An 18,113-nucleotide genomic window follows, 5' to 3' on the forward strand; every position below is an offset into this window, starting at 1 on the left:
TTCAGATGAAGAAACTGGGCAAAGGATTTGGGAAGAATACTCCTTCCAATTTGGGGTTCCATGCTAAGGGTTGGGAGGGGGAAGGTGGAGAAGAGGATAGACTGTCAGCCTCATAGGGGTCTTTGATGAGCCCCATATTTGTGCCAATGGGAAGCTTTAAAAGAGATAACCTAGAATCTCAGCCCAAGTTCCCTGAAAAAAACAACGTCCACCAGATCACTGGCTTCATTTCTAGCCTGGTCATTGTAGCCATCATTGAGGGGAGGAAACTTTCTAGATAAGAGGCCCACCAGAGCCTCAGGTATAGCAGTGCTCTTCTAACTACCAGTCCTATTTCTGTCCTAGCCTTTGCATCCATTTTCCAATTAGCAACCCTTGTGAATGTGAAACCTGCTGCAATCCTTACCCATCCTTTCTTTTCAGCATTCACAGATACTAGAAATGTAAAAAAGAAAATGCTCTTCATCCAAGTCTTTGACCCTGTCCAATGGTTCAACATGTGAAATGTAAATGGTTTTATCAGTGGGAAAAGGCATTAAAGAAGATGCATTACCATATCCTTTACCATTGCACCTTAAGAATTGCAGAACTTTTCTATCTGACTTGCAGCTAAAACTTCTCATATGTGTTTTCATCCTGGGTTAGAATATAAGCTCTCTGAGAATAGGAATCGCCTTATTTTTCTATTTCTAGTTCAATGTCTTGGCACAAAGTGATTTCTTAATAAATAATCATTCAACAAATCATTCCCCAGTTGATAAATGTTCAAAGGATAGGAACAATTTTCAGATGAAGAAATTAAACCCATTTCTAGTCATATGAAAAAATGTTCTAAATCACTACTGATTAGAAAAATGCAAATTAAGACAGCTCTGAAGTATTATTTCACACCTCTCAGATTGGCTAAGATATAGGAAAAGATAATGATAAATGTTGGAGGGAATATGGAAAAACTAGGAGACTAATGCATTATTGGTAGAGTTGTGAACTGACCCAGTCATTCTGGAGACAATTTGGAACTATGCCCAAAAGAGCTATCACACTGTGCATACCCTTTGATTTGGCAGTTTCATAAAAGATCATAAAAGAGGAGAAAGGACCCACATATGCCAAAAAAGTTTGCAGCAGATTTTTTTGTGGTGCCAAGGAACTAGAAATTGAAAGGATACCCATTAATTGGAAAATGGATTAATAAGTTATGGTATATGAATGTAAAGGAATATTATTATTCTATAAGAAATGATGAGCAGCCTAATGTTAGAAAAACTTGGAAAGATTTACATGAACTGATGCTGAATGAAATGAGCAGAACCAGAACACTGTACATAGTAACAAGATCATGTGATGATCAATGATGATAGACTAGCTCTTCTCAGCAATGTAGTGATGATCTAAGACAATTCCAACAGACTTGGGATGGAAAATTCCATCTGCATCTAAAAAGAGAACTATGGAAACTGAATGTGGATCAAAGTATAGTATTTTCACCTCTTTTTCTTGGGGTGGGGGGCGTTGTTTGCTTGCTTTTTCTTTCTTGTGGTTTTTTACTTGTTGGTCTGATTTTTTCTTGTACAACGTAATAAATATGGAAATATATTTAAAAGGATTGCATATGTATAACTTATGTCAAATTATTTGCTTTTTTGGGAAGATAGAAGGGAAAGGAGGGAGGAAAGGAGAAAAAATTTGGAACACAAAATCTTGCAAAAGTGAATATTGAAAACCATGTATTTGGAAAAATAAAATGCTACTAAGAAAAAAAAAGATCATTCATTCAAGGTCTATTTGAACTTATTAAGGTATTAGGTGTTATGAAATAGATTTGGTTTTTCTTTCAAGTTCACCAGATCCAAAGATACTACTCTAATATAGCCATTTACAGAAGCTCCTTGCAAATCTAGGATTTTTTGACTGGGATTTGAATCCCCTTGACATGTCTTCTGTGTCTCAGTGTGGACTCTAGATAAACTTGGAATGTGGATATGACTGTCACAAGCCTGGACCTTTGAAAAGTACTTAGATTATCCATTTGGGATAGATGTAGTCCTTATGAAGCCCACTCTGATGGTTTTCTCTGCCTCCTCCTTTACATTAAACACATTTGCCCCTAAAACCAAAAGTTTGTTCATCTTTACACCCCTTAACTTTGCCTTCTAAGCCTTCCCTTTTTACCTTCAAAGTTGACATCTAAAAATAACCATGATCAATGATCTCAGCTAAGTTTTGAATTAGTCTTTTCAAGAGAGTCTTCTCCGTTTCCACCCATCAGCTGTGGAATATTAAAGGCAGGGAGGAGGAACAGAAAGTCATACATTGTAGCAATAAGGTGAGCTACTGCCATGGAACTCATTGCAGAATTCATCAATTGTTTGAAAAATAGGTCCATGTGTGTGTGTACTTAAGTTTGCAGCAGCTCTATAGACTGGTCCCAGTCCATCCTCCTGAAAGCAATAGAAATAGATCACACCATGATACAAGTGTCTCCTCCCCAACCCATGTATGAAAATGTCTCTTTGAAATACACCCAGGTTTGGTAAATTTCACAGTTTCACAACATATCTGCTGCCTGCCATCAAAGCCCATGGCTGGGTCTGACCTTGAGTCCAGGTAGAGCCAAAGTAATTTATGACCTTCTGAGAGATGACATTTTTAAGGGGGTAGGGGGATAATCCCTCCCAGGCAAATGCCATGTAGGCAATTTAAAAGGATTCCTGTCCTTCCTGTTCCCCTCTGGTTAATTCACTCAGCTGCCGCTGCGGCTGGACCTTGCTGCATTGAGTTGGGGGGCCGGGGGAGGTGGGGAGAGAGAAGAATCTGACGAAGGAAACCATTGTTCATTATTATTCAAAAGTTGGATGAATAAGAAGGGAGGTTAATGAAATAAAGCAGTAAGCATATCATGCTCCAAACCCAATTCATTTAAGATTTAAGACTTGACTTTTCCAAAAGGCTTCTTATAAGTAAAAACTAATTCACACACAAAGGCATAATTAGGGATGAAAATAAAACAGAGACAATGTAAGGGAAGCTATGGGACTGGGGTAGGGGTAAGTTAAAAATGCATAGATGTTATTAAGCCCCTGAGATAAAACTGTCATTATTATTCACTCATTTTCTTGGCAGCAAAAACAAAAAGGGAAACATAAAATGTTATAAAGATAGTTTTCATATTCAAATGAAAGAAAGCCGGATCAATTCAGAAGGTCCTGAATTTTTATTAGAACAGGTTCACTTTGGTGCTAGACTGAGTGAGAGCCTCTACCTCACAATGAAAAGGGGGCATTGGAGCTGCCTTTAGGGCTGACTAAAATTTTCATTTTTTCATTTTTTAGTTACTTACTGAAACTGGCCCCCACAAGTGAAGCAGAATTGACAGGAGAACTGTGAGTAATATGATTTTTCCCAGAGAAACAAACTGAAGGAACTGTACTAGCTGAACTACCCATTAGCTGAGATAGTAATGGTGGGATCTACTTCTGAACAAAGTCTTGATGTCAGCCCTATCTTAAAAAAAAAAAAAAAAGACATGGCCATAGATATCCTAGTTAATTGGACAGTGATGACTACCTGTGTACATATAACAGAAAGCTTTCTAAAATATGTACATAACAATTAAATAGGATCACAAAATAACCAATCACATAGTTTTATTGAAGATGATACAACCTCACAGGATTTAGAATTGTAATGGACTTTGGAGGGCATCAGATCCAACCTTCTTGTTATACAAATGAGGAAAATGAAGGCAGATGAGAAAGGCAAAGATCACCCAGGTTTATAAGGAGCAGATGTGATTCAAACTTGGCACCTTAAGATCATATCATATTGAATCAGGACACTGTCCAACATTTTTTATCTTCTTTATAATTCTTGTCTTATTTTTATTGTAATAATCAAGTAAAGAAGCTCTTTCTTTGGGGTTTTGGAAGAGCTTCTTAAGAGAGGTTTGACACCCTTCTTCCTGACATTCTGGAGTGATTTAGGGACACTGCTGAGCTTTTTGAGAAACTATTCCATGGATGTAGGGCAATGTGGCAGAATATGGTGGATAAGTAGAATAGAGGGTTGATCTTAGAGACAGGAAGACCTGGATTCAAGTTCTAACTCTGACATGTTTTGGGTATGTGATCATGGACAGGTCACTGGGCTCCCAGCCAACTGTAAAAGTATAAATTACAGAGCCTTCAATTAACATTGGTAGGAGTTTCTTATAAAAGTCTCCAACTTGATGAAATAGTAAGGGCTAGATGAAAAAAAGTCAGCCTTGTCAGTTGGAGAGTCTCACTGTAAATATCCTGATTGCAGGCAGAGGCCTGAGAGACCACTTTGCTAAACTTGCAGTAGCATTTGAGGTTAGATGACCAATTGGCTGATCCACAGTGTCATGTGTGTGTTGCCTGTTTTAAGAAACATTACATACATACATATCCCAGGGCTATGAATCTCTGTAATACAAGGATGGTCTACTTTTGAATTTGGATTCATATTTTATTTAGGCAAATTCCCACCCAGACTCCTTAAAAGTAGAGACTATGTCTTATGATTTTCTTGGGTCCCCTATAGTAACCTGCAGAGTACTAAGCATGCAGTAGCTACTACTCACTTTTCAGGATTTTTTTTGGAGGGGAAATGTTTCGGGGTTTTTTGTCACTAGTACAAAGAGTCTTGAAGTGGGTCGTGAGTTCTAATATGAAATCTTCTTGGTGTCACTCAGGTATCACTCTCCCTTTCCTCTGTTCTCTCACCTGTGAGATTGAGGGAATTGAATTACATGATCTCTAAGGCGTCTTATAACTCTGACATTTTATGATTCTATAATAACTTGTTGATTGAAATATCACTCAGAAAAGCCAATATTCAAAAGCCTAGCTATGAGTAGATGACAATCCCAGAAGCCACTGATGGATTTTCCCCATCCTCCCCAAACATTCTTTTTTGGAATAGGCTGGTAAGGCATTAAGCTAATGAGGAAATACTTTAAAGAGGTAAGTTGGATTTTGCTGGAAGGAGAAGAGCTGAGGAGGCAGCTGTGGTTGTTAGCTGGCCAAATGTTTGTGTTGTGGATGGATAAAAGATCCCCCTCATGGGATGTCTGACTCAAAGGGTGGGGGAAGCTTTATAGCTGGGAACACAACTCAATTTAGTGTCCTTACCTTGCCTGCCTTCCAGAAAGCAAATCTGAGTAACAAAACCAAAAGGCACCAACTTGGAAGGGGGTGGGGGGAAGAGCCAGAAACTAAAAGGAAATCAAAAGCAAATTATTTTCAGGATTATAGCTCTCGAGTGCCGGCGAGATATTGCCCATTTTTCATAGCAGACAAAAACATTTTCCAGGGGATCAATTTTGCCTGTAGAAGTCGCCTTCTTTCAACCCATAATCCATCATATTTCTCTATTTGCAATTTCTCGTTGTCTGAGTGTTTTAAGTTTCCTATGAATTATTTTATAAAGAGTCTTTTCTTCCTGCTGAAATGAGGGTGTTGCTTCTCTGCCCTGGCAGGTCAGATACCATTAGGCACTGGGGTTTGGGAACCTTCCCCGGCGGTGGCCTGATATCGGCAGGGCCCAGAGTGGTCTCATCTGTCACAGAGATCTGGTCATCAATCACGGCAGTGATCAATAGGGGCCCCTGCATTCATCATGCCGTTAAGGAGACTATTAGGATGAAGTTGTCAGTGTGGACGGGTCGGAAACAAAGGAGGAAAAACCCAGCGGGGTGATGGGAGCTACATGGGGAGGTGGCAAGGCTCATTGGGTGGGAGGGGAGGAAGCCTTGCAAAGAGGCAACAAGACCTGGTAGAGCATGTAGCCAAGGACTGGGGGAGGGGTTGAGGAAGGGGGGAAAAAGTTTTTTGAAAAGATTTATTCTGATGCCCTGAAATGCGCTGCAGAGGGTGAATCATCCTTCAAGAGGCAGAGCTGTATAAAAATTTCCAGGCCTGTTGATTGGTCTGTCAGGGTGATTTGTGACGATTCTACCAAGGTAATGAGTAACAACTGGGCCCCGTGAAAGCCAGCGCGGACAGATTGCTGAAGAGAATGGGAGGGAATCTGCTCTGACGGGAGAGCAGGGGAGATTGATCGACCCCAATGAGGTCCTTTTAGATCTTTTAATCTGCTCTTTTAACCGATTACAAGCCCTGATTATGATCCTGGCAGGGGAGAAGAGGCTAGGACCTCTGATCCTGTCTTCTGTCACTTCATCCTAGATGACAATCTGGGTAGCCAGTCGCCCAGGGGAGCCCCCCAGACCCACAGATCTGAACGAGGCAATAGGTATCAGCTGGCACCTCCAGTCTCCCTGAGGAAGAACACAATGAATTTTCTTCTGTGATACTTCAGATGATAAGGTCATTCAGAAACTTGCCCCACAAAAGCGGTCATATCTGCTTTAGAAACCTGCCTAGGTGGCACCTGGGCACAGGATGGCTTGGTGCATAAGCATGAATTGGTATTAAGGATACCCTGCTCAAACGTCTCTGCCCTCTGCCTATCTCCTTACCTGAAATCCTACCATGAGGGCTTGAAATGCTTTTAGGTCTCCCAGCTGCCTTCTCAAATATGGATACTTCTGAAAGGGGAAGAGGGGTCACATTTTAGATAATTTTTTTGATTTGAATATTCACTCATTCAAAAAAAATCACAGAATCTCAGACTTAGAAGGTACCTCAGATTGCTTTTTTTAAAAAATCCCAAAGGGCAGATCGGTGATATAGTGGATAGAGCACCATCCCTAAAGTCAGGAGAAGCTGAGTTCAAATTTGACCTCAGACGCTTAACACTATGTGACTCTGGGCAAGTTACTTGACCCCAGTTGCTTCAGAAAAAACAACAACAACAACAACAACTTTCCCAACATGATGAAAACCTCTAATGAAGGGAGACTTTACAGTCTTTTGTATTTGTTTTGTAAAGACATTTTTACATGTTGTTGTCTCCTATAGAAGGTAAGCTCTTCAAGGGTTGCATTTTTGTTTTTTTTTATCTCGAGTGTGTAGTACAGAGCCTGGCACACAGTTGCTCAATAATGGTGATCCATTGATTAATTGATCTCCCCAGACAGCCCATTTCATTTTGAGAAAGCTCTAATCATTTGGAAACTTTTCCTTAAAATCAATCCCTTCACAAGTACCATCTATTGATCCTGGTTCTGGGGCTCCCCTCTGTGACAAACTGAACAAGATTAGTCCCCTTACGGAATGAGACAATCCTTTAAATACTTGAAGGCAATTATGTCCCTCCCAAATTTTCTCTTGTCCAGGCTAAATATTCCCAATTCCTTCCATCTTAATTACTGTTTGGTTTGTTTTCCAGTCCTCTCCCTGACTTGGAAATCCTCTTTGAATACACTCAAGCTTCTGAACATTTGTCATTCAACAAATAGAGTGCCCACTCCGTGGCATGAGGCACTGTACTAGGTGAACAGAGCCAAGACAGGAGGAATGGACATGCAAGAGGGTTGCTGGGAAATGGGTGGGCTGGACACAAGGAAAGAGATTAAAAGGACTTCACAGAGAAGACAGAAAGAAGCTTTTCTCTACAGATCTCCAACTTTCAGTCAAAAATATCATTTTGCCCAAAGATGGCTTTGTCCATGGAAGTTTTCTACTCCTCTTTTGAAGTTGATGATAAGAATAATTAGTCAGCAAACCAACCAGAACTGCTCTACTTGGAGGAAAATTGAGGCTTATTTCTATTTCAAGTGTTTCCTTTTTTAGCACAAAGATCTTGGATGTCATTGAATAGATTTTTTTAAGGACAATCAGGTATCATAATTGAAGCTAATTTCCCTTTGCTTCTGTCCTTTGCCATAATGTTGAATAGTGTTTCTCCTTTCAACTATGAATTCTGTGATCCTATCATCCCCATCCCCTTTACTGCAGGTACAAACTACTACTTAAAAAGACCTCTATCCTTGAGAACACAGCACAGTGACCTTGGAGTTTTGCAGTCGAGTCCTGGGTTCTAAGTTCTAATTTTGCAGCTAACTTACATTGTGACCTTGAGCAGGTAATTTCATATCTGGAGTCTTGGTTGTCCCATCTACAAAATGGATTATACAATTCCTTTGTTGTAAGATTCTTTGATACTTCATTGCCCATCTGTGAGACTCAGTTTCATCTTCTCTAGAATAATCCTGTTTTACCATACTTCATGGGATGGTTTTTAAGGATGAAATATGAACATCCAGTATGTTTTCAGAAAAACCTGGAAAGATTTATATGAATTGATACAAAATGAAGTGAGCAGAACCAGGAGAATGTTGTATGATGCATATTGTATGATGATGCACTGTGGATGATTTAGCTATTCTCAGCAAAGATTTAAGACCATTCCAAAAGGCATATGATGAAAAATGCTATTCATTATTTTAGAGAATGAACCAGTGGAGTCTGAATGCAGAGCAAAGCAAGCTATTTTTTACTTTATTTTAAAAATTGTTTTGTCTGTGTTTTCTTTCACAATTTCACTATTATGGAAATATATTTTGTGCGACTACACATGTATATCATTGCATATCAAATTGCCTGCCTTCTCAATAGACAGAAATTTGGAATTTAAAAATTTGTAAAACAAATTTTTAAAATTATTTCTGCATGTAATTGGTAAAAAAATAAGATATTTAATTTTTTTAAAGGAGAAGTAAACAGAATTATAGAAAAATAAGTATAATCATCATCATTTATTATTTTCATGGTACATGATATTAGAAATGTCTAGGGTGTCTATTTGTGGCACAAAATCAATTGGTATTTAGTAATACCTAGATGTGGGAAAGTGGTTATATTCTTTCTGAGGATCAGACCTGGCACTGTGTACAGCCAGAGTCTCAGCAGTGAAGCAGTTAAAAAGATTATTTTTGTGTAAGTATCGGGAAGTTTGTTGATAGTTATTCCTGGCACTTTGACAGGATGATATTATTTAAGATCCTATAATGCAGCAATTTACTTTAGTTGGATATGGTACATAATAAATTTATGAGCCTGGGGTCAGATTGAGCTATGGGGAGCAACAAAACACAGCAGAAGGCACTCTGACCCAATCTAAGTGTAGAACAGGCATAGGGAAGTTGGACGGGTGCTCAGGTGGAAAAGATACTCACAGGGAAACCATTCTCCCCCCGGCTTCTACTTTCAGTCAGTTTGGTTTTCAAGTGAGAGCATCCTTCCCAGTTCAAGTTCATGGCCAAGAGCAGCTGGGCCTCCCCAGCTAAATATAGCTTCTGTGAGCCTAGAGGGGTCAGGCCTTGAAATCCGACCAGCTCCATGGAATAAGAGCAAAGTGAAAGATGAGCAGAAGCTCAGCTCCAGAGAGAGAAGGCCACAATTAAGACAGGACAATAGGAACCCAGGCTCCCCACTGGGTGGGTGAACCTGGGCTAAGGGGGCTTCTCCGATGGAAAATGACTTCGAGTTGACAAGGGATATGGTTGCAGCCAGGGTATCCCCAGGTCAAGCAAAGGTTTGTATACTTTCATTTCCCAGCTCCAGCCCGGGGGAGTCAGTCTCCTGAGATCCCAGGTCTGGCCCCTAGAATGAAGCTGAAAAGAGAGTCCAGTCAACATTATGGGCCTAAGGAAATCTAAGTCATAATTCCATCCCCATTTTTGACTGGCCTTGAAGGAAAGAACTAAGACCAGTAAGTTACAGAGAGGCTGAATATAGAATCACAGAAGCAATCAGTCAAAAAATATTTACTGAAAAACCTACTATGTACCAGACCACGTGATTGACCCCGGGGATACAAAGATAGACGTGAAACAGTCCGTGCTCTCAAGGAGCCTACTTCTTATTGGAGAAAAGGGAGACAATAAGAATACATATAATAAGCATATTCAAGATAATTTGTGGGGGAAGGCAATAATAGCTTGGTGGGGGTAGAGGAGTAGGAAAGGTTTCATGTACAGAGTGATGCTTGGGCTGATTTTTGAAAAAACGAGGGATTCTAACAGGGCAGAGGTGAAGAAATAGCATTTCAGACTCAAAGAACAAGTGTAAAGACACAGAAAAATCTCAGAACGGCAGAGGTAGAAAGAATCTTAGAAAATAGGATGTCAGAGCTACAAAGGACCTCAATATAAGAAATGGAAAGAACCATCATCTAAGTTTGTAATTCTACAGATGGGGAAACTGAGGCCTAAAGAGAAAAGTGACTTGCCCAGACTCACATTATCAGTGGAAAAGACAGGAATAGAATTTCTGATTCCCTCTTCAGTGCTTTTTCCACCATACCCCAATGAATTCATCTGCCACCATTTACATGAACTAAATTCACTTAAAAAACAGAGTCTATAGATGTATGTGCAGGGAGGGGGGATCTTTAAGTGTTTAAAAATCAATAACTCCTCAAGCCAAAACCAGCCTCTGGACAGAGATGTTGAAATGAATTGACATTGAGCAAATACATATTGCTTCTTTAAAGATACTTTTTCCTTGTCTCTCTCTCTCTCTCTAGTGAGAGAAGTCCAGTGTCGCAACAGGGGAAAAGCAGCCTCCGGTAATCTATTCTGAGTACACTCTTGGAAATTGAATCCTTTAGCCAAAACACACCTCAGCTTCAATCAAACCAAAATAACAAGCGACAGTGGCTCCCTACCCCCACTGTTTCTTTCCCCCACCAGACAAGAGAGGGAAGGTCTACAGAGGGAGAAGCTCAATCTTTAAGCATGCAAATTGGGTAACACTGCTGAATGGTAAATAAAATTGATTCTGCCGTTTTCATCAGAGAAATAAAATTAAAACAGAATAAAATAGTGATCGGCCATGCCCATTCTCTGCATCCTTAAGCTTACCGGACGGCCGAGGTGTCTGATTGCCCTTCACACCTGTTTCCGTATTCTCTGGGCACAGCTCCCTAAGCTGACCTGCCCCGGGACCCCGACCCCCGATTCCTCCTTGGGGAGGGATGGAAAGCTTTGTCAATGTCAATTGGACCCTTGTTTGGAGTAGCCATAACCTCTGACAAGTTTTTGGAGGGCAGAGTCAGAAGTAGTGAAGGCACCCACCCTGCCACACTGCATGTGAGCAGGGGGAACAGGAGCTGGAGGTCAAGATTCAGTAAAACTGAAGTCTATGGAGTTCGTCCTCCGGCTCCTTCCTGCCGTTCCCTGGCACCCACTTTGCTCTAACTGAGCTGCCAGGGCAAGAGCATTCCACACACATTCTCAGGCAACTGAGTGACAGAATGGATGGAGCTTTGTGTCAGGAAGACCCGAGTTCAAACCCTAACTCAGACATTGTCTAACTGCATTTTCCTGGGCAAGACACTTAATCTCTTTCATTCTCAGGGTCTTATCTATAAAATGAGAAAAAAAAAAAAAGCGTCTGCCTCACGGGGTTGTTATTCTAAGGATCAAATGAAATAATATATATAAAACACTTTGCAAACCTAAAATGTTATCTAAATGTGAATGATTAGCCAACTGGACTGAGAAAAGAACAGGATTTCAATGCCAGGTCTGCTACTTGCTAATTTTGTGATGCTGTACAAGTCACTGCTTCCCTGAGCCTCAGTTTGTTATTGTGGAGCTGGGTCCAACTCTCCATGACTCCATTTTGGGTTTTTCTGGGATACTGGAGTGAGTTTGCCCCTTCCTTCTCCAACTCATTTTACAGATGAGGAACTGAGGCAAACAGGGTTAAGTGACTTGCCAGGATCACAGAACTAGGAAGTGTCTGAGGCCAGATTAGAACTCAGGGAAATAAATCTTCCTGGTTCAGAGTCTTGTGCTCTAAAACCTTCGCCACCTACCTGGGTTAGATGATCTTTCAGGCCTCTTCCAGTTCTAATATTCTTTGATTATCTATTCTACACTCCTATAATTTTCATTCCTTGGTGTGTGTGTGTGTGGATAGATAGATAGATAGATAGATAGTCAGATAGAATAACTTTAGTTCTTCCATGTGGATGTCCTTCAAATATTTAAAGACAGTGGCTAAATTCACTTAATTCTACTACTCCTTCAACCTGTCTTACTCGCTCTCTCCTTTATATTGGGACTTCCTAAAATGTTTCCACTTGAGAGCCTGTTTTCCCTGAGAAATTATTACAAGACTCCAGGTATATAGGTTTATAAAATAGGTTTATAAACCAACATTTACTGATAATAACTCATTATTTTGCAACCCCCATATTCAGTTAAAAGACCCCACATAGGGTTGAGACCCACAATTTAAGAAACTTTGCTTTATACAAGCAAGCTCCTAGAATAAGCTAAATTCATTTCCTCCACTTCACTTCTCACTCATTTCTCACCACCTTGCAATTTGGCTCAATTAGAACTGCTCTCTCTAAGGACACCACTGATCACTTTATTGTTAAAATCCTTCAGTCTTTTTTTTTTAATTTTTATTTAATAATTACTTTATATTGACACTCGTTTCTATTCCGATTTTTTTTCCCCTCCCCTAGATGGCAAGCAGTCCTTTATATGTTGGATATGTTGCAGTATATCCTAGATACAATATATGTTTGCAGAACCGAACAGTTCTCTTGTTGCATAGGGAGAATTGGATTCAGAAGGTATAAATAACCCAGGAAGAAAAACAAAAATGCAAGCAGTTTCTATTCATTTCCCAGTGTCCTTTCTTTGGGTGTAGCTGCTTTTGTCCGTCATTTATCAATTGAAACTCAGTTAGGTCTCTTTGTCAAAGAAATCCACTTCCATCAAAATATGTCCTCATACAATATCGTTGTCGAAGTGTATAATGATCTCCTGGTTCTGCTCATTTCACTTAGCATCAGTTCATGTAAGTCTCGCAGTCCTCTCTGTATTCATCCTGCTGGTCATTTCTTACAGAACAATAATATTCCATAACATTCATATACCACAATTTACCCAGCCATTCTCCAATTGATGGGCATCCATTCATTTTCCAGTCTTAATTCTTCTCCCTGGGGCAGCCTAGATAGTGTAGTAAATAGTGCCCCACTTGGAGTTAGGAAGACCTAGATTCTAATCTGACTTCAGATACTTGCTAGCTATGTGACCCTGGGCAAGTAGCTTGACCCAGTTTTCTCATCTATAAGATGAGTGGGAGAAAGAAATAGAAAACCACTCGAAATATCTTTGCCAAGAATACCCCAAAAATGAGATCACAAAGAATAAGACATGACTGAAAAATGCCCGAATAACAAAAAATCCTGCCTGGTTTCTTTGCAGTGTCTGACCTGTTAATTACTCACTTCTTTGGAACACTCCTTCCTCCCTGAGTTTGCACAACACTGCTTTTGTCATGATCTTCCTGCCTGCCTTGGCCTTTTCCTTCTATTTCTCTCTTGTTTGGTCTGGTCTCCCTTAGCTCTTGAAGTTTTAACTATCACTTCAATGTAGATGCCTCCCAAATCTGAATATCCAGACCTTCTCATCATTCCTGAGCCTAAGTCCTGTATAACCAACTAAGATGATTTCATAGATTTTTCAAACTCAACACATTCAAATCAGAACTCATTATCTTTCCCCCGCCTCCCAACATCCCTTTTTTATTGAGGTCACCATGATGCTTTTAGTTTGTCATGTTACCAACACAGAATTCTTCCTAGATTCTTTAGTCTCTCTGATTCCCAAATCCAATCACTCTCCATGTTTTGTCAATTCTGCTTCTTCAAATCTCCTATATTTATTCCTTTCTTTCCATTTACAGGATAATGATCTTCTCTCTCTCATTGCCTCTCACTGATTTCAACAGCCTCCTAATTTCCCTGTCTCAAGTCTTTCTCCTCTCCAATCTATTTTCCACATAGTTGTCATTGGTATTCCTGCTAATAGATTTGCCCATGTCACTCATCTGCTCAAGAAGCTTTAGTGGTTCCCTATTGCCTAAAAACTACTCTAGATTTTAAAGCCCATTCACAGTTTTGTTCCCAGCTATCTTTCCAGACTGATCACACATTGTTTCCTCTCACACCATTTACTTTCAACTAAACTGGTTTATTTGCTATTGCCCATCAATACATTGTATTTCATCTCCTGCCTCCCCATATTTGCAAAATCGGGCTCCTTTATCTGGAATGCTCTCCCTCCTCAGCTCCACCTTTTAGCATTTTAAAGAATTTCCTAATTTCTTTCCCCACTGAGCTCATGCCACTTCCTTCCATAAGCATTTTTTCAATGTAGCAGTTGTTAGCAAACTCCTCTTTGTAATCATTTTGTTTTTCTTTTTTGCATAAGCCATCTTTATTTAATTGTGAACATGTTGTTCTCATCCAGTAGTATATAAATTCTTTGAGATTAAAGGCTTTTCAGAACCAGGAGATCATTATACACTTCGACAACGATATTGTATGAGGATGTATTCTGATGGAAGTGGATTTCTCTGACAAAGAGACTTAACTGAGTTTCATTGGATAAATGATGGACAGAAACAGCTACACCCAAAGAAGGAATACTGGGAAATGAATGTGAACTATTTGATTTTTGATTTTCTTCCCGAGTTATTTTTACCTTCTGAATCCAATTCTCCCTGTGCAGCAGGAGAACTGTTCGGTTCTGCAAATATGTATTGTATCTAGGATATACTGCAACATATTTAACATATATAGGACTGCTTGCTATCTTGGGGGGGGAAGGAGGGAGGGAGGGGAAAAAACGAAACATAAGTGATTGCAAGGGATAATGCTGTGTAAAAATTATCCTGGCATGGATTCTGTCAATACAAAGTTATTATTAAATAAAATTAAATTAAAAAAAAAGAGATTAAAGGCTTTTAAAAATATTTGTATCTTTAGTGTTCTCCTCACGAGTATTTAATAAATCCTTATTAATTGGTTGATGCTGTTTATAAGTCTTCTTGTTACTGTAGTAAATATTCCCAATTTGTTTAGGCTAAGTCTTTACTAAGCAAATATTGCATGTTCAGTAAAGTGTGAATCAAAGTGTGAATATTTAGAGTGGAGAGAACTGGACTAGAATTTTGCTTCTAATATTTCCTAGCTAGATGATTTCTAGCTATTTTCTAGATCTTTGCCTCAATTTCTATTCCACAAAATGGGGATAATGATACCTCCTGCCTCAATGAGTTGTTGGGAAAAAAGTGTTTTGAATACTTTAAATCATCACATATATGTGAATTCAAACTCCACTTCTAACATATACTGACTATATGACCCTGAGCCAAGTGACTTGACTTTTCAGTGCCCCAAGCAATTCCCTAAGACCCTAAGTTGCAGGAGAAAAGGTGCTGATCCTCACAGCATAGAAAATTCTTAACTCAGAGCTTACCATACCAAGGAAATCACAGGTTCTCTCCAGCCAAGAAAGGAGGACAATAGAATGGGCTGAAGTTATGGAGTAAATCTTCCAGAAAGAAGATAGTGAGAAGTTGGACTTAAAGGATTGGTAGAATTTGATTAAGATTAAAGAAGAGGATGGAGCAATTCAGGTTGGGAGGAGGAAGGTCCACTATAGCAAAGACCCATCTTATCTCTGACTTTTAACTCCTTCTTTTTAACCTTCATTCCCTTATTCTGGTCCCTCTGGGCAAAAGAATAGGAATGGTTGTCTACCTGACTTACCTCTAAAGCCTATGATTTAGAGCTATTATTTTAATTATATGGCTTGATTCTCATTGTAATTAAGCTGATTCATGCACAACATTCAAGTCTACACTGCATAATATATTTAATTAGCCAAATTTCCTACACATGCTGGCTGGACATTACTGGCAAGTTCTTTATGTAATACATTTAATTTCAAAATAAATCACTGTTTGGAGAGAGATGGACATAGCCCACCCCCAACAAAAGAACTAGAGGAGAAATTAGTGCTGGTGGGAACTCAGTAGTGAGTGAGTAATCTATGTCTCTGCCATGGAGGCAATAGAAAGGGCGATCCCCTCTGTTGGTTGTGAGACGCATATTAAGTGTTTTAATGAAAACTATAGGTTCTAAATGATCTTTGAGTTTCATTTAGGAGTTAAAATAAACAAGATTTGTGCTAACTTAGGACTCTCACTTATTCTGTTTGCTCACTTAGGTTATATAAGAATTTGGAAGCAAGATTTGCTGCAGATGAATCAGATTGACTGTGACTGGTAGATTTAAGGTCCTTGATGTAAGAAATCATTATTCAAAAATTCATCTACAGATCTTGAAACAAGCATAAGGGGAAGTGGGGGGAAGATCTGTATTTGCAAATTGTATTATTTGTAAATTGTATTGATTTTGTGATTAAAAGTAGTACTACAAAAGTACTATTTGAAAAACCCAAATGATATTTCTGTATAGAGGCACATGAAGATCCTCTGGCCTGTTAGGAGTAGGGAAAAATCTTGTAAAATATATGGCAACCCAAAGAAATAAAAGAAAGAGAAAAGGGATAATATGCAAAAATATTTATGGCAACTCTTTTTGTAATGGCAAAAAACTGGAAGATAAGATGTTCATCAATTGAGAAATGATTGAGCATAGATGTGATGGAGTACTATTGTGCCCTAAGAAATGACAAAGGAGTTTCAGAAAAACTTGGGAACACTTAATTGAACTGAAACAAAGTGAAGTGAGCAGAACTAGGAAAACATATTATATCATACCAACCACATTGTAAAGGCTAACAACTTTGAAAGACTGTTCAGAATCTCCTTCTTCATTTGAAAGGCTCAAAAATGCTGTCCAGAGTTCTTTAATCTTTCAAAGTTGTTTTGCAATACAACATATTGCAATGTAATGACCATTCACAGTTCCAGAAGACTGATAATGATCTACACTACCCACTTCCTGACAGAGAAGCTAAGAAATGCAGATGCAGAATGAGACATATTTTTGTCAATAGGCAATGTGAAAATTTGTTTTGTTAACTATTACAAGGTTTTTAGATTTTTTTTCTGTTTCTTTTAAACTGAAGGGAGAAAGAAAAAAGAGGGAAAATGTTTGCTAATTGAAAAATAAAATGAAATTTTAAAAGCTATATGGTTCTGGTTCCTACTCTAGCCAGCCAGTCAGCCAGCCAGACTGGCTTTCCTGGCTTGTGACCAAGGTAGTTTTAAATGGACCGATCTGAATCCCTCTTTCTTTATGCTTTGTTGCCATTTCTTATTTTGTGGGGTTTTTCCCCCTGTCAAAATAACCAACAATGCTCTGAGTAGCTTCTTGGTTATAATAGCCCCTCTTTTACTTCTTAGAAAAAAATATCAATATGTTCTCTTCATTTTAAAAGGGATTCATATGACTTTTATTTTCCATCATAAATCAAAAGCTGCCAGTCTCCCTTGGAGAAAGAATAGGAAGGACAAAGTATTGAATAGCAGGCGAAGGCAGTCAGGATGAATGTCCTCTAAAATGTGAAAAGATCACTGGGTTTGGAATCAGAGGAGGATCTGGGGTAGAATCCTAACTTTGCTATTTACTCTCTGTGTGAGGATTAGTTAAAATGCAGAGCCTACAGTATTCAAGTGTATCCTGTGAGACACAATCAACAATGAATTGTACAGGACATCAGATAAATGTATGGCCAAAAGAGGGGCTGATCACTTAGTGAGAGCCTAAGATAACCCACAGATAGCCTTTGTATTATATCAATCAATGTACAATATCAAGAGACCTAGAGGAAGACCCCTAGGCATGTTAGATTCATCTTCAAGAGGAATTTTTGTAGAAAAACATTGTCAAAAGGCTAACAGAATGGACTTAGATAAGTCACAATCTGCATTGTGAAAGGTAGTGTCCACATCAAGGAGCTCATATATCTCACAAAATATCAAAATTACTTTGAGCAAGTGTCTTAGCTTCTCTTGGACTTACTGCTCGAAATCCTATCAAATAAACTATGAAGTCTCTTTGGTCTGAGGGAGTTGTGAACTGTTATAGTTATTTTAATTTTCTGGGCAACTATGGGTTCACATTAAGTTCTGATATTTAGAGCTAGGGGCAGCTAAGTAATGCAGTAAATAGAATACAGAAAGACTCGTCTTTCTGAGTTAGAATCTGGCTTCAGATACTAACTAGCTAAGTGACCCTGAGCAAGTCATTTACCCTATTTGCCTCAATTTCCTCATCTGTAAAATGAGTCAAAGAAGGAAATAGCAAACCACAACAAAGTTTTTGCCAAAAAAAAAACCAAATGGGTGTAGAGTTGGACACAACTGAAAAGACTGAAAAATAGCAATTCAGAATTAAGT

At 39.0% G+C, this 18,113-nt stretch overlaps 1 long non-coding RNA gene across 1 annotated transcript in view; it reads right to left on the reverse strand.

The window, feature by feature from the left end:
• The window catches only part of LOC127547083 (uncharacterized), a 42,881-nt gene that overhangs the window by 2,172 nt on the left and 22,596 nt on the right, over positions 1 to 18,113 (reverse strand). The window contains exons 2-4 of the long non-coding RNA XR_007950066.1: positions 6,503 to 6,571; positions 5,154 to 5,236; positions 4,604 to 4,745 (exon numbers count right to left, since the gene is read on the reverse strand). This is a non-coding gene — a long non-coding RNA (uncharacterized LOC127547083). The remainder of the gene's footprint in view (positions 1 to 4,603; positions 4,746 to 5,153; positions 5,237 to 6,502; positions 6,572 to 18,113) is intronic.

The sequence above is a fragment of the Antechinus flavipes genome, chromosome 2 (assembly GCF_016432865.1).
Source record: "Antechinus flavipes isolate AdamAnt ecotype Samford, QLD, Australia chromosome 2, AdamAnt_v2, whole genome shotgun sequence".
Lineage (NCBI taxonomy): Eukaryota > Metazoa > Chordata > Mammalia > Dasyuromorphia > Dasyuridae > Antechinus > Antechinus flavipes.